Here is a 14,469-nt window from a genome sequence, read left to right as displayed (position 1 = left end):
TGTGTGGGAAATGCATTCGTGTGATGTAGCTTCAATTGAAAATATCCTTTTGAAAAGACAGGGGACAGAACCTACAATCTTCGTCACAGAGAACGCTCAACTAAAGGCAAAAAATGAGGCTGTGCCAAAAGAGACGTTAGACAAAAGTTGTTTTGAGTATAGTCTCTTTTTATGATATCAAGCCAAAATGATGTAATAGAAACGCAATTGTTCTCAATCAGACTCTTCGCAGCGTTTGAGTCATCCGTAGTTTAGCATTTCCGTGACGTTGAACCAAATGACGTAATATCACGTCATGTGATCTCGACTGCATCACTGCGCTCATAGATGTAGCTTAGAGTAATATACAGGTAAGGAGAGACTATGGAGACAAATGTATAGAGGATATCTAACAGTGTCTTCAGTAATACCAAATATATAGAGGATATCTAACAGTGCCTTCAGTAATACCAAATATATAGAGGATATCTAACAGTGTCTTCAGTAATACCAAATATATAGAGGATATCTAACAGTGTCTTCAGTAATACCAAATGTATAGAGGATATCTAACAGTGTCTTCAGTAATACCAAATGTATAGAGGGTATCTAACAGTGTCTTCAGTAATACCAAATGTATAGAGGGTATCTAACAGTGTCTTCAGTAATACCAAATGTATAGAGGATATCTAACAGTGTCTTCAGTAATATCAAATGTATAGAGGATATCTAACAGTGTCTTCAGTAATACCAAATATATAGAGGATATCTAACAGTGTCTTCAGTAATACCAAATATATTTCACGAGTGGGGCTAATATTTTGATATTTTTCACGAGTGCGCAGCACTCGTGAAAAATATCAAAATATTAGCCGCACGAGTGAAATATATTTGGTTTTACTGAAGACACTGTTAGATATTCTGTTTATTACATTTTTTATCAATGAAAACCCTACCCCGTATGCTTATTAGGACTACAGCGATAATTTGTAAACAAAAAAAGTAGTTTCCCCTGTCCAGGTGCTGACATATATGTCGGGCTTTCTGAGTGGTCAATTATTTTGGTATTTTCTAATCATTAATTTGATTGGTCAAATCAGCAAAAGTGATATTTTTCACTAGTGAAAAATATGATATTCTTCACTAGTGAAAAATATCACTTTTATAGAATGAATAATTTTTGATATTTCACTGGTAAAAATGTAATAAAAAAAACATATTATTGTGATGATGCATTGTATGTTAATCAATTGATCTATGTTAGCATAGCAGTGATACGAATTATAACATATAAATGATTTACATATATCTCAGTATGGTAATTATACATAGGGATTGAACGGTGTTTTATTGCGTTTACGGTGTATGGACTCAATGGGACATAGACATATTATATTAAGCTCGTTAGCGCCATATATTGAATATGTCTGTTTTCAATTGCGTTTATACCACCGTAAATAACGCAACATTTTTATTTAATACATTTTACATTTTCAATTCATTAATATCTTCAAAATCCACAATTTCCGTCTCGCGGTAACTATGGTTGTCAAGCACAGCGGGTATTGACACAGAGTTAGTAGGGACGTGGTCGATTGTTCAATAGGAACTGTACGCTTGTAAGCTGTAAGTCATTTGTTGTTAGCTTACTTCGTGGGGAAAATAAATATTTACTCATTTCAACAATCTTCAGTTTAGTTTTTGACAAAGCACTCACTTGAGATCATCGGGTAACAGGAGCAAATGCTAAAATTGCGTTGATCAGTCCGATCAAAATGGCGCCGTCAGGTTGACGTTCCGGTAACGTCACAAATAGACGACTTCATGATTATGTTACCGATTCCCGCGCTTATTAATTCGCTGAGCCTTTTTCACTTCTTAATGCTTATTTTAACACAGTTTGAGTTTACTTAGCTGAAGAAGGGAGAGATGTAAATATGCATTTGTATTTATTTTTTATTTTTTTCAGGCATGTTTAAATTGCTTTTATTAAAAATAAGAGGTGTCCATATAAACTGTAACAATATGCTGAATACAATCCAGGTCATATATTTGTATTTCTACTGCCCAGCGAGCAATACCAAAATTGAAGCATTCCGATTTGCTCCAAACAAGAAATAATATTTACAAAATGGCCTTGCTGAAACTTGTTCTTTGATATTGAATGAGCAACTCTAAGATACATTTTAATTAAGCTCCCATAAAAATATCAGAGATATGACTTGCTTTATAATACCAAACAGGTTTCGTCTGTTGCGTCCAGTGGTGTACATATTTTCTTTGTGGATTTGATTCCAATGTGTCGCTCTTCTGCCAACAGGCTTATGAAGTTCCTTGCTACAAGATTGGGTCAATGCCTTTTGCGTTGACATTTTGTGACATTCAGAACACTAGTCCTTTTGCTATATGACGTTCACTATGAACCTGTTGTCTATAATACTCCAGCTGCACTACAGTAAATCCCTTTCTTCGTAATATTCTCCTGTTGAGCTCGCATTGATACCCGTCCTCATATAACCCAGGTTTATCTCAGGCAACATTCGCCGTAAAATAAATTATTTGTACAACAATACCTATATTAACTGTACCATGCATATTATCTACGTGCGTCGATTGTATGAACAAGTTAGCGGGGCGCTAATCATGACTTCAATAGGTTAAAATATTTAAGACGAAATGTTTAAAAATAGATTTTATATTTAGGTATCAAAAATCCAGTGCTATTTATTTTATGACGAACATTTATTTTTAGACGTCCCAAAATCTCACCAATGCCATCAGACAGCTGATGAAGAAGATTTCCCGGATTTATTGGGGTTTCGGATAATCTTAAACTGTGAGTACATGCTAAAAAGATTGATTTTATTTTACTTTAGACGTGATTTGAACTGTTTTGCGAGAAACAATATTAAAAATAATTCAAGTTTTACATATCCTAAGGTGTGACATACGAGCATGTGAACGTATGTCTGCTAATTAATATGCACTGCTCATTATTGGAATTTCTTATCCGAAGCCGAAATCAAAATCAAAGAATGATAATGATTTTCAATATACCTTCTATCATAATGTGTAGGTAAATTGCCTACATGTTGAATATTGGACACCCCCGCCTATAAGTAAATTCAAGTAGATGGTAAGTTTTTCGCCATGTTGGATTACAATATTCTCGAACGGGGTCAGAGGTCAAACGGTTAAAACATTGTGTATAGAGTACGATACGAATCTATCGATTTCTATTATCAGTTTGTGTTGTTGATTTCTAGTTATAAACATTTCATCAGATTTTCATGGTAAATTTTGAAAACTCGGTTACCGTATTAACAGACTAGGGATATAACTTTTGAGGGGACATGGATAAAGACCTATACAAAAGCACTGTGGTAGCAGAGTACAGTAAAAATGCTCAATTCTGAAAAATATGGCACATGTTTTAGATATGTAAACATTGCCAGTTAACCCTACATATTACCTCTAATAAAGTATATATATTTGTAATCTGTACAACATTTGCAATTTTAATACAGCTCTGAAGGATAAGTAACTTATATTTTCTGTGATTTTGAGAACTGTGAATACCATGGTAACAGCTTAAAAAATGATACAAAATCGCAAAATATTATGATACTTGACCCAAAATGGCACAATTCTCTACACAATTTTTTTTCTGAAACCTATTTGAAATTAAATATCTCTATCCCAAAGACAGAATTAATCTTGTTTTGACATATGTTGTAAATTAAGTTTTTCTGCTATCTTACCTTTTCCGTGGGCTTCCATTTTTCGCTGTAGGCAAAACTAAATTTCCTGTGTAAACACACTTTCGGAAAATCCGGAAATTTAAAATCTGGAACCAATTTATTAATTTTTGTTTTAACAAATGTGAAGCCTGTTTGTACTACTTCATACTGAATATACCAATTATAGTGTACATTTATTTTTTCATTGTTTATGTATATCATAATACAGGAGTTATTTGCTTAACAAAAAAACTGCCCATGGCCAACCTGTCCTACTGTAGTGTGCTACCTGTGTGTGGTTAGCGAAATGTTTGTTTCTTATGCCTTAATTATCTATTAAAAATATCAAAAACAATGTTTAACTGGGAAACCCTTTATTACATCTATTACATTCCGTTTCTCGGGATCTTTAAACAAAGTATTGTCAACAGACAATGAATTGCATGTTTGTAGATTGCTTAGCAGATTGCCTACATTATATTATTTATGCATCAGAGGCATATCAGCCGGATGGTCGTATCAGAGGGAATGATTTCGGGGAATTTGGCTTATCACTACTTACCCGCATTCAGTTAGACCAGAAAACGGCTCAGATTAATTGATGACAAGCCAAATTTAAGTACCATTTTTCCTGTGTTGGTAATATTTACACTGGCATTACGGTCAGAAAATGAATTGATATCGTTTTGCTTTATATTGTTCTGTATTTTGTATGTTTTTAATAAAACAAGTTCACATGTATATATTACATTGATAGAGGCCATCATATGTAGGTATGTGGGATAGGGATATTCTACCCGAGGTTGTATAATTTAGGGTCAGAACCGAGGTTTGCCGAGGTTCTGACCAAGCCTCGATTCTTATCCCGAATTCTAGAGTTTCCCTACCTCACATACCTAACATATGATGGACTATTTTTCGTGAAATGGATGGGGAAATCGATCCAACATGGCGAATTCCTATCTTTCTGTGATAGGGAAATTCTACACCCGAGGGAAGAATTATCCTATCCCACATATTAACATATGATGGACTATTTTTTTCACACTTTTTTCATGAAAGGCATAGGGAAATCGATCCAACATGGCGAAACTATATAGAAACTTTGATTGTTTTTCTCGATGACCGACAATTAAACCAACTACATATTTGGAAAGATGGAAAAATATGGGATACCATGAAAATGTGTCAAGATAACAACAAATATCAATTACTGATTGTCATAGGTGATCGGCTTTCCGCAACCTGCCGTCTGATGTTTGACATCATGCCATATTTCTTCGCCTATGCTTGCTTCACAACAAAAAATATCTAGTTTTCCGCTGTAAAAATAAATGCTCGAGAAACAGTAACCATAAGACTGAATTGATAGGTCAATGATCACATTTATTATTATTTATTGTGAGCTTTATGATTTTGGTCCCAATAAGTTTCAAACTATAGGGTCAGATAATCTAGTATTAGAATTAAGCTTGGCAATTCTTAGCAAAAAAAGGCTACTACGTTGGATAGAGATACCCCACATTGGTGTTCTACATAGGACAAATGTATCTAACATTTGTAAAGGTGTGAGCAATTATCCATTGCTTTCAAATATCATTGTCGTTTATCATATTACATATATTTGGTCAATAAAATGTATAAGATATTTTTTTCATTTATAATTTACTTTTTATTCAGTTTTTTTTCAGCAATACAATGTACACACATTACATATATGACTTGCTCATATTTACTATTCACTACATCTAAACCTGATCAATTACTGCATAATCAATCACACACAGCATCACATAGGCACCCACCAACCTTCAAACACTAATTTTACTAGAAAAACATTCCTGTTTTCTAATTTCTTTACTATATGTGATTTTATTATCCACTTATAGCTATACACGTCACTCCATACACACATACAACATATGATAGAAATCATATCAATCTTAAACACATCACTCCATAAACACATACAAAATATGCTAGAAATCATATCAATCTTATATACAACGCTCCATACACACATACAAAATATGCAAGAAAACATATCAATGTTTCACAAATCACTCCACACATACACAGAATATTCTGGAAAAATTATCCATGTTACACATCACTCAATACACACATACAAACTATGCTAGAACTCATATCAATGTTATACACATCACTCCAATCACTTATACAGTAACTAAATACACACATACAAAATATGTTATCAAACATATCAATGTTTTATGATTGATGTATACAATAAATACATCAATTATATACATGATCTTTTCAATATTTCATTATCACACACACACACACACACACACACACTCACACCCTCACCCACCCACACACTCACACACACAGCCAGTCTAAAACAGTAAATGTACTACAAAATGCATCAATATTTTATATGTACCACGGTATACATTTTTGAATCATGTAATTGTCCTTTATTATGTTTATGAGAGAGTTTATATTTTATGAGCTGTAGACAACTGTAAATGTATTGCTTTAGACTGATGATAATGACATTATTGTCATTATTGGGGTGGACATTCTGATGAAGGAGGCCAAAAAGAAAACGGTTTTTTTTTATTTACAGAGAATGGGATTATCAGCACTTTAATTATTGAATCTAGACTATCTAGTAATTTTTGAACTTCTAGACAGTCCCATAAAAGATGGGTTATAGATTCTGGTTCAGAATTACATAGTACACAAAGGGGGGAGGAAACTAATCCAATTTTAAATAAGAATGAGTTAGTGGTTAGAACATGATGAATTACTCTAAACTGGAACCACTGAAGGTTTTTGTTTGATGTTACATGAAATGGCATTTTGTAGATTTTGTACCAAGTCAGCCTATCCATGTTCTCAAATACTTGGATAAGAGGAGTGTACAATAAATTAGGAAGTTGGAGCCTTATTATGGAATCATATTTTGACAAACAAATACTTGCAAACATTGGAATTGAAAAAAGTAAAGGAAATTTTTAAAAATATGTTTTGGAAAGAGGTATTGGAAGCTTGGTAGGAAAATATCATTGCAGATTGATAGGAAAGTTATATAAAATAAAGATTGTTTTAAGAAGGGGGTATAATTTGTTTATGACATTATTAAGAATGATCAATCTAAATATTGTTTCGAAGAATTTCGAGAAAAATATAATATCCATACTAATTTCCCAATGTACCAATGTTTTAAGAATTCTGTAAATCAATATATAAAATCAACAAATATTAAATTCAGAAAAGAATTATATTACCTAACATACCTGTAAATCTTATATTAATACTGAGAAACAAAAAAGGAGCTCACGAAATATATACGATATCATGTAGAAATGAACTCAGACCTACTGCTGAACAAAAATGGAACCACTTATTCAACATAAATGAAGAAACATGGAAAAAATATATGTGTCTCCCTTCAAAGGCACTTCAAATTCAAAACTACAATGGTTACAATACAGAATAAATCATAGAACACTAATTACAAATTCATTTTTTATTCAAAATTGGAAAATCAAATAATAACCTCTGCTCTTTCTGCAAAAACCAGCCAGAATCAATAGCACACATTTCATGGGACTGTGATAATGTATCTAATCTGATAGAAAACCTAAGAATAAATATTATACAAAAAAAACTCAGTTTAAGATTTGATAAACAGGAATTCTAATTTGTTAAACACATCAATAAATACATGAAATTTAGCTGAGATAACTTGATAATGCTGATTATAAATCAATACATTCACATAAATAAATGTTTTGGATTATAACTAAATCTTAATAGTTTGAAAAAACATATTAAATTGGATGTTAAAAGCACATAAAATCTTTAATTTGAAGAGCAAAGACAAAAAGACAAGAACAGATAAACACACAAATATGACAATTGTTAGAATTATAACACTCTCCTCTGTGCATAAATGTAAACATTTTGTTTTTGTTTTGTACAAATGTTAGTGTTATTTCTGGTTTTTTTATTTTTTTATTTTTTTTTTATTATTTTTTTTTTATTGTTGTTATTTTTTTTATTTTTATTTTTCACCTTTTTGGTCAAAAATTAGAATATATATTACCCTTTTACACACAACGTAAAATATCACAGCTTATTTAACACTTTTGTCAATCAGTTATTGTACTTCCAACAACATCCATGTTTTATTAAATATTTAAGTACAATATATATTGCATGTCTATATATTTATGATGAAATGCTTGTCGTTTGTGTTTTTGATGTGTTGTATGTCTTATGTAAATAATTTTGAAAATGAATGAAAAATAAATTGAAACAAAAAAATTCTCAAATACAGTGCTCAACTTTTTGCTGTCATATGGTATCACATCGGATTTGATTACAATATTGTAAAAAAAAAACGTTTGCCCCTTTTCTATCACTGAGAAAAAAGTGTAAATTATTAAGTACATAAACTGTATGGATAAAATATCCTATGATAATGTTTACTATATGAGATAAAATATTTAACTGCATAGATCAGGCCCTGATATTGTAAGAAATGTGTGTTTACCTGGTACTGTATTTTTCTTTTCTTTTCTTTTTTTCTTTTTATCTTTTTTATAAACACACGTATAAGATAATTTAAACCCAGAGTCGTACATCTATTCAGATCTACTTGCTAGTGAAGTGGCGGTTTCGTAAAATTTGGATTGCATAAAGATGCACTGTACGTATAGTAAGACATTTGCAAAGATATATTGTTAAAATAAGAAACCCATGAGGAGAAGATGCCATTTTTGAAAACGTATTTAACAATTGTAAAATATGGCTCAAATCATATTTGTGTTTCATAAAAATCTTTGAGAAAAAAATCAAATCTGTCCCTGCATATAGAACTCCTGTGATTGGTTTCCTTGGATGTGGATTGTAAGTAGTTCTTCGTTTTTGTTATTTCCTTATTGTTTAAAATTTAATCACGGCATTGTGTGGTATTTGTCTTGAAAAAGAATTTAACAAGATTCAATTGTATAACACTTGGAAAGAGATGCTTAAACAAACATTTGGGATAAGGATAAATTGATAAACGACTGCTTTTATCACTCCCTAAACAGACAGGGTTAGTTTGAGGCGGGATCTCAATGTAGTAGTTGGTGTCTACAGCAATTTATATCATACAGGAGGCCCGTCATATGCCTGCCAAAACAATTAGGGTAAAGTGCCTTGCCCAAGGACACAAACACAGCAGCACAGACTTGCCTGCTTCCCAGGTTCATGAGAAACACGAGAACCCTCTAATATTATAGCACATTATTTTTTTTCCAGGGACCTAAAACCACTCTATCATATATATATATTTATGTTTTGATTACACTTCAGTCGAAATAGGGACTTACTTTTTTTCAACTTCATCTGTTAAACAAAGAGCTAGGGGGGCATAACGTTGTAATTACAATGCATATGTGTGTCTCAACACATACTAACAAAACAACACGCCATTCTCTAACACTTGTATATGTTAGATAGTGGTATGTTGTTTGTTAGTATGAGTTAGTAAGATTATGAGTATGAGACATTACTGTAAATATGTGTCACCAAACAAATCAGATAATATCAAAATGTATTATTTGAGACCAACCCGTGTTTACTACGTTTTGTAATACATGTCTTCTATATACATATATAAACCAAAAACGGTGTCAGGTTCACCGAATGTATAATGTACCACACGTTGGTACAACATATCTAGTACTGCGACAACCGGGTACAGTTTATGTCTAGTCATATAGGTGCTGACATATGGTCACGTGCTACGATATATTTGAGTCGTGAAAATTCGTCTATTTCTAGAAACATCTCACCTGTTGGGAAATACCTACGATACATATATTTACAAGGTAAGTCGATTTGTTTCGTTTCTTAGTGTGTATGTTACAATTATTGGATATGATGATATACAGGATACATGATTCTGTTATTTACACAGTCCCGAGTATAAGTGTACATATACAGATGTACTTATACTTTATATTCTTTAAACCACTTCGACTTGTTGCGTATATTAGTAATCTTGACGGCGTAAGCCTCACGCATGTACCCAAGTACAAAATGTACATACCAGACCTGTCTGTTACATACAAACTATATACCAAACTTGGTATTGTTTAACTGAAAACATTTTTATCAAAAAATCATCGTTAGACAGCTGATCATCAACTTTTTTCCTCATTTCCGTTGGTGTTTTCGTCGCCAATTATGCCGGTTTGTCAGCCATCATTGTTTTGACTACATACACATTACTGTAGTTATATAAATCAAGGATCGCGGAGAAAAGTTCCGAACGGTAAGGGTGTGCTCTTTGTATGTAAAATTGGCTAACATTTGTGATATTTGAGCTTTTGTTATTGGACGGCTAAGGGAATAATTATTCTATAGTGGACGGCTTTACTTCTTTTTACATTTTAAAAAAAAATCTTCTTAAATACACAACAATATGCACAACACGCATATGTGTACACACTACATGGACTCCATGTAGACTAAATAGGTAGCTCACATAGGTAATTTATATCTGTGGCGATAGGTTTAAAAATAAATTCTATATTTAGGTACCGAAAATCCAATACTATTTATACACGATGCTAATCGTTAAATAAATCCACCATTTCACATCCTTTTTGGACCTATTTAACCAATCCCCTCAGTTGAAACCAGTGATTCGAAGTAAATTTTTTTATTATAAGTGTACAGTGATAACTTAAGTACTAGAAGTGTACGGTGATTACTTTAGTCCTAAAAGTGTACAGTGATTACTTTAGTCCTAGGAGTGTACAGTGATTACTTGAGTCCTAGGAGTGTACAGTGATTACTTTAGTACTAGGAGTGTACAGTGATTACTTTAGTACTAGGAGGGTACTGTGATTACTTTAGTCTTAAGAGTGTACAGTGATTACTTTAGGACTAGGAGTGTAGAGTGATTACTTTAGTCTTAAGAGTGTACAGTGACTACTTTAGTACTGGGAGGGTACAGTGATTACTTTAGTCTTAAGAGTGTACAGTGATTACTTTAGGACTAGGAGTGTACAGTGATTACTTTAGTACTAGGAGTGTACAGTGATTACTTAAGTCCTAGATGTGCACAGTGATTACTTTACTCCTAGGAGTTTACAGTGATAACTTTAGTACTAAGAGTGTACAGTGATTACTTTAGTACTAGGAGTGTACAGTGATTACTTTAGTACTAGGAGTGTACAGTGATTACTTTAGTACTGGGAGTGTACAGTGATTACTTTAGTACTAGGAGGGTACAGTGATTACTTTAGTACTAGGAGTGTACAGTGATTACTTTACTAGTAGTGCACAGTGATTTCTTTAGTCCTAGAAGTGTACAGTGGTTACTTTAGTCGTCCTAAGTGTGTACAGTGATTACTTTAGTCCTAGGAGTGTACAGTGATTACTTTAGTACTAGGAGTGTACAGTGATTACTTAAGTACAAGGGGTGTACAGTGATTACTTAAGTACAAGAAGTGTACAATGATTACTTTAGTAGTAGGAGTGTACAGTGATTACATTAGTACTGGAGTGTAAAGTGATGACTTTAGTCCTAGGAGTGCAGAGTGATTACTTTAGTACTAGGAGTGTACAGTGATTACTTTCGTACTAGGAGTGTACAGTGACTAATTAAGTACTAGAAGTGTACAGTGATTACTTTAGTACTAGGAGTGTGCAGAGATTACTTTATTCTCAGGAGTGTACAGTGATTACTTTAGTACTAGGAGTGTGCAGAGATTACTTTAGTACTAGCAGTGTACAGTGATTACTTTAGTACTAAGTGTATACAGTGATAACTTAGTCCTAGGAGTGTACAGTGATCAATTTAGTACTAATAGTGTACAGTGATTACTTTAGTACAAGAAGTGTACATTGATTACTTTAGTGCAAGGAGTGTACAGTGATAACATAAGTACTAGGAGTGTACAGTGATTACTTTAGTGCAAGGAGTGTACAGTGATAACATAAGTACTAGGAGTGTACCTTGATTACTTTAGTCCTAGAAGTGTACAGTGATTACTTTAGTCCTAGTAGTGTACAGTGATTACTTTAGTCCTAGGAGTGTAAAGTGATTACTTTAGTACTATGAGTGTACCTTGATTACTTTAGTCCTAGAAGTGTAGAGTGATTACTTTAGTCCTAGACGTGTACAGTAGTTACTTTAGTCGTCCTAAGTGTGCACAGTGATTACTTTAGTGCAAGGAGTGTACAGTGATTACTTTAGTCCTAGGAGTGTACAGTAATTATTTTAGTCCTAGGAGTGTACAGTGATTACTTTAGTCATAGAAGTGTACATTGATTACTTTATTCCTAGAAGTGCACAGTGATTACTTTAGTACTAGGAGTGTACAGTGATTACTTAAGTACTAGGAGTGTACAGTGATTACTTTATTATTAGGAGTGTACAGTGACTACTTAAGTACTAGAAGTGTACAGTGATTACTTTAGTACAAGGAGTGTACAGTGATTACTTTAGTACTAGGAGTGTACAGTGATTACTTTAGTAGTAGCAGTGTACAGTGATTACTTTACTATTAGGAGTGTACAGTGATTACTTTAGTACTAGGAGTGTACAGTGATTACTTTAGATCTAGGAGTGTACAGTGATTACTTTAGTACTAGAAGTGTACAGTGATTACTTAAGTACTAGAAGTGTATAGTGATTACTTAAGTACTAGGAGTGTACAGTAATTACTTTAGTACTTGGAGTGTACAGTGATTACTTTATTACTAGGAGTGTACAATGATTACTTTAGGTCTAGGAGTGTACAGTAATTATTTTAGTCCTAGGAGTGTACAGTGATTACTTTAGTACTTGGAGTGTACAGTGATTACTTTAGTACAAGGAGTGTACATTGATTACTTTAGTGCAAGGAGTGTACAGTGATTACTTTAGTACTAGGAGTGTACAGTGGTTACTTTTGTACTAGGAGTGTACAGTGATTACTTAGTGCAAGGAGTGTACAGTAATTATTTTAGTCCTAGGAGTGTACAGTGATTACTTTAGTCCTAGAAGTGCACAGTGATTACTTTAGTACTAGGAGTGTACAGTGATTACTTTAGTACTAGGAGTGTACAGTGATTACTTTAGTAGTAGCAGTGTACAGTGATTACTTTAGTATTAGGAGTGTACAGTGATTACTTTAGTACTAGGAGTGTACAGTGATTACTTTAGTACTAGGAGTGTACAGTGATTACTTTAGTCCTAGAAGTGTACAGTGATTACTTTAGTCCTAGGAGTGTACAGTGATTACTTTAGTACTACAAGTGTACAGAGTTCACTTAAGTCTCAGGAGTATACAGTGATTACTTTAGTACAAGGAGTGTACAGTGATTACTTTAGTACTAGGAGTGTACAGTAATTACTTTAGTACAAGGAGTGTACAGTGATAACTTTAGTCCTAGGAGTGTACAGTGATTACTTTAGTACAAGGAGTGTACAGTGATCACTTTAGTACTAGGAGTGTACAGTAATTACTTTAGTACAAGGAATGTACAGTGATAACTTTAGTCCTAGGAGTGTACAGTGATTACTTTAGTACTAGGAGTGTACAGTGATTACTTTATTACTAGGAGTGTGCAGTGATTACTTTAGTACTTGGAGTGTAGAGTGATTACTTTAGTACTAGGAGTGTAGAGTGATTGCTTAAGTACTAGGAGTGTAGAGTGATTGCTTTAGTACTAGGAGTGTACAGTGATTACTTTAGTACTGGGAGTGTACAGTGATTACTTTAGTACTAGGAGTGTACAGTGATTACTTTAGTACTAGGGAGTGTAGAGTGATTACTTTTGTACGGGGATTGTACAGTGATTACTTTAGTCTTAGGAGTGTACAGTAATTATTTTAGTACAAGGGGTGTACAGTGATTACTTTAATACTAGGAGTGTACAGTGATTACTTTAGTACAAGGGGTGTACAGTGATTACTTTAATACTAGGAGTGTAGAGTGATAACTTTAGTACCAGGAGTGTAGAGTGATTACTTTAGTACAAGGGGTGTACAGTGATTACTCTAAAACTAGGAGTGTACAGTGATAACTTTAGTACTAGGAGTGTACAGTGATAACTTTAGTACTAGGAGTGTACAGTGATTACTTAGTACTAGAAGTGAACAGTGATAACTTTAGTACTAGATGTGTACAGTGATAACTTAAGTCGTCCTAAGTGTGCACAGTGATTACTTTAGTACAAGGAGTGTACAGTGATTACTTTAGTCCTAGGAGTGTACAGTGATTACTTTAGTACTAGGAGTGTAGAGTGATTACTTTAGTCCTAGGAGTATACAGTGATTACTTTAGTCTCAGGAGTGTACAGTGATTACTTTAGTACTAGAAGTGTACAGTGATTACTTTAGTACTAGGAGTGTACAGTGATTACTTTAGTCCTAGAAGTGTACAGTGATTACTTTAGTCCTAGGAGTGTACAGTGATTACTTTAGTACTACAAGTGTACAGAGTTCACTTAAGTCTCAGGAGCATACAGTGATTACTTTAGTACAAGGAGTGTACAGTGATTACTTTAGTACTAGGAGTGTACAGTAATTACTTTAGTACAAGGAGTGTACAGTGATAACTTTAATCCTAGGAGTGTACAGTGATTACTTTATTACTAGGAGTGTACAGTGATTACTTTAGTACTAGAAGTGTACAGTGATTACTTTAGTCCTAGGAGTGTACAGTGATTACTTTAGTACTAGGAGTGTACAGTGATTACTTTAGTACAAGGAGTGTACAGTGATCAC

Source organism: Pecten maximus, chromosome 18 (assembly GCF_902652985.1).
Source record: "Pecten maximus chromosome 18, xPecMax1.1, whole genome shotgun sequence".
Classification (NCBI taxonomy): Eukaryota; Metazoa; Mollusca; class Bivalvia; order Pectinida; family Pectinidae; genus Pecten; species Pecten maximus.
This window is presented reverse-complemented; position numbering follows the sequence as displayed.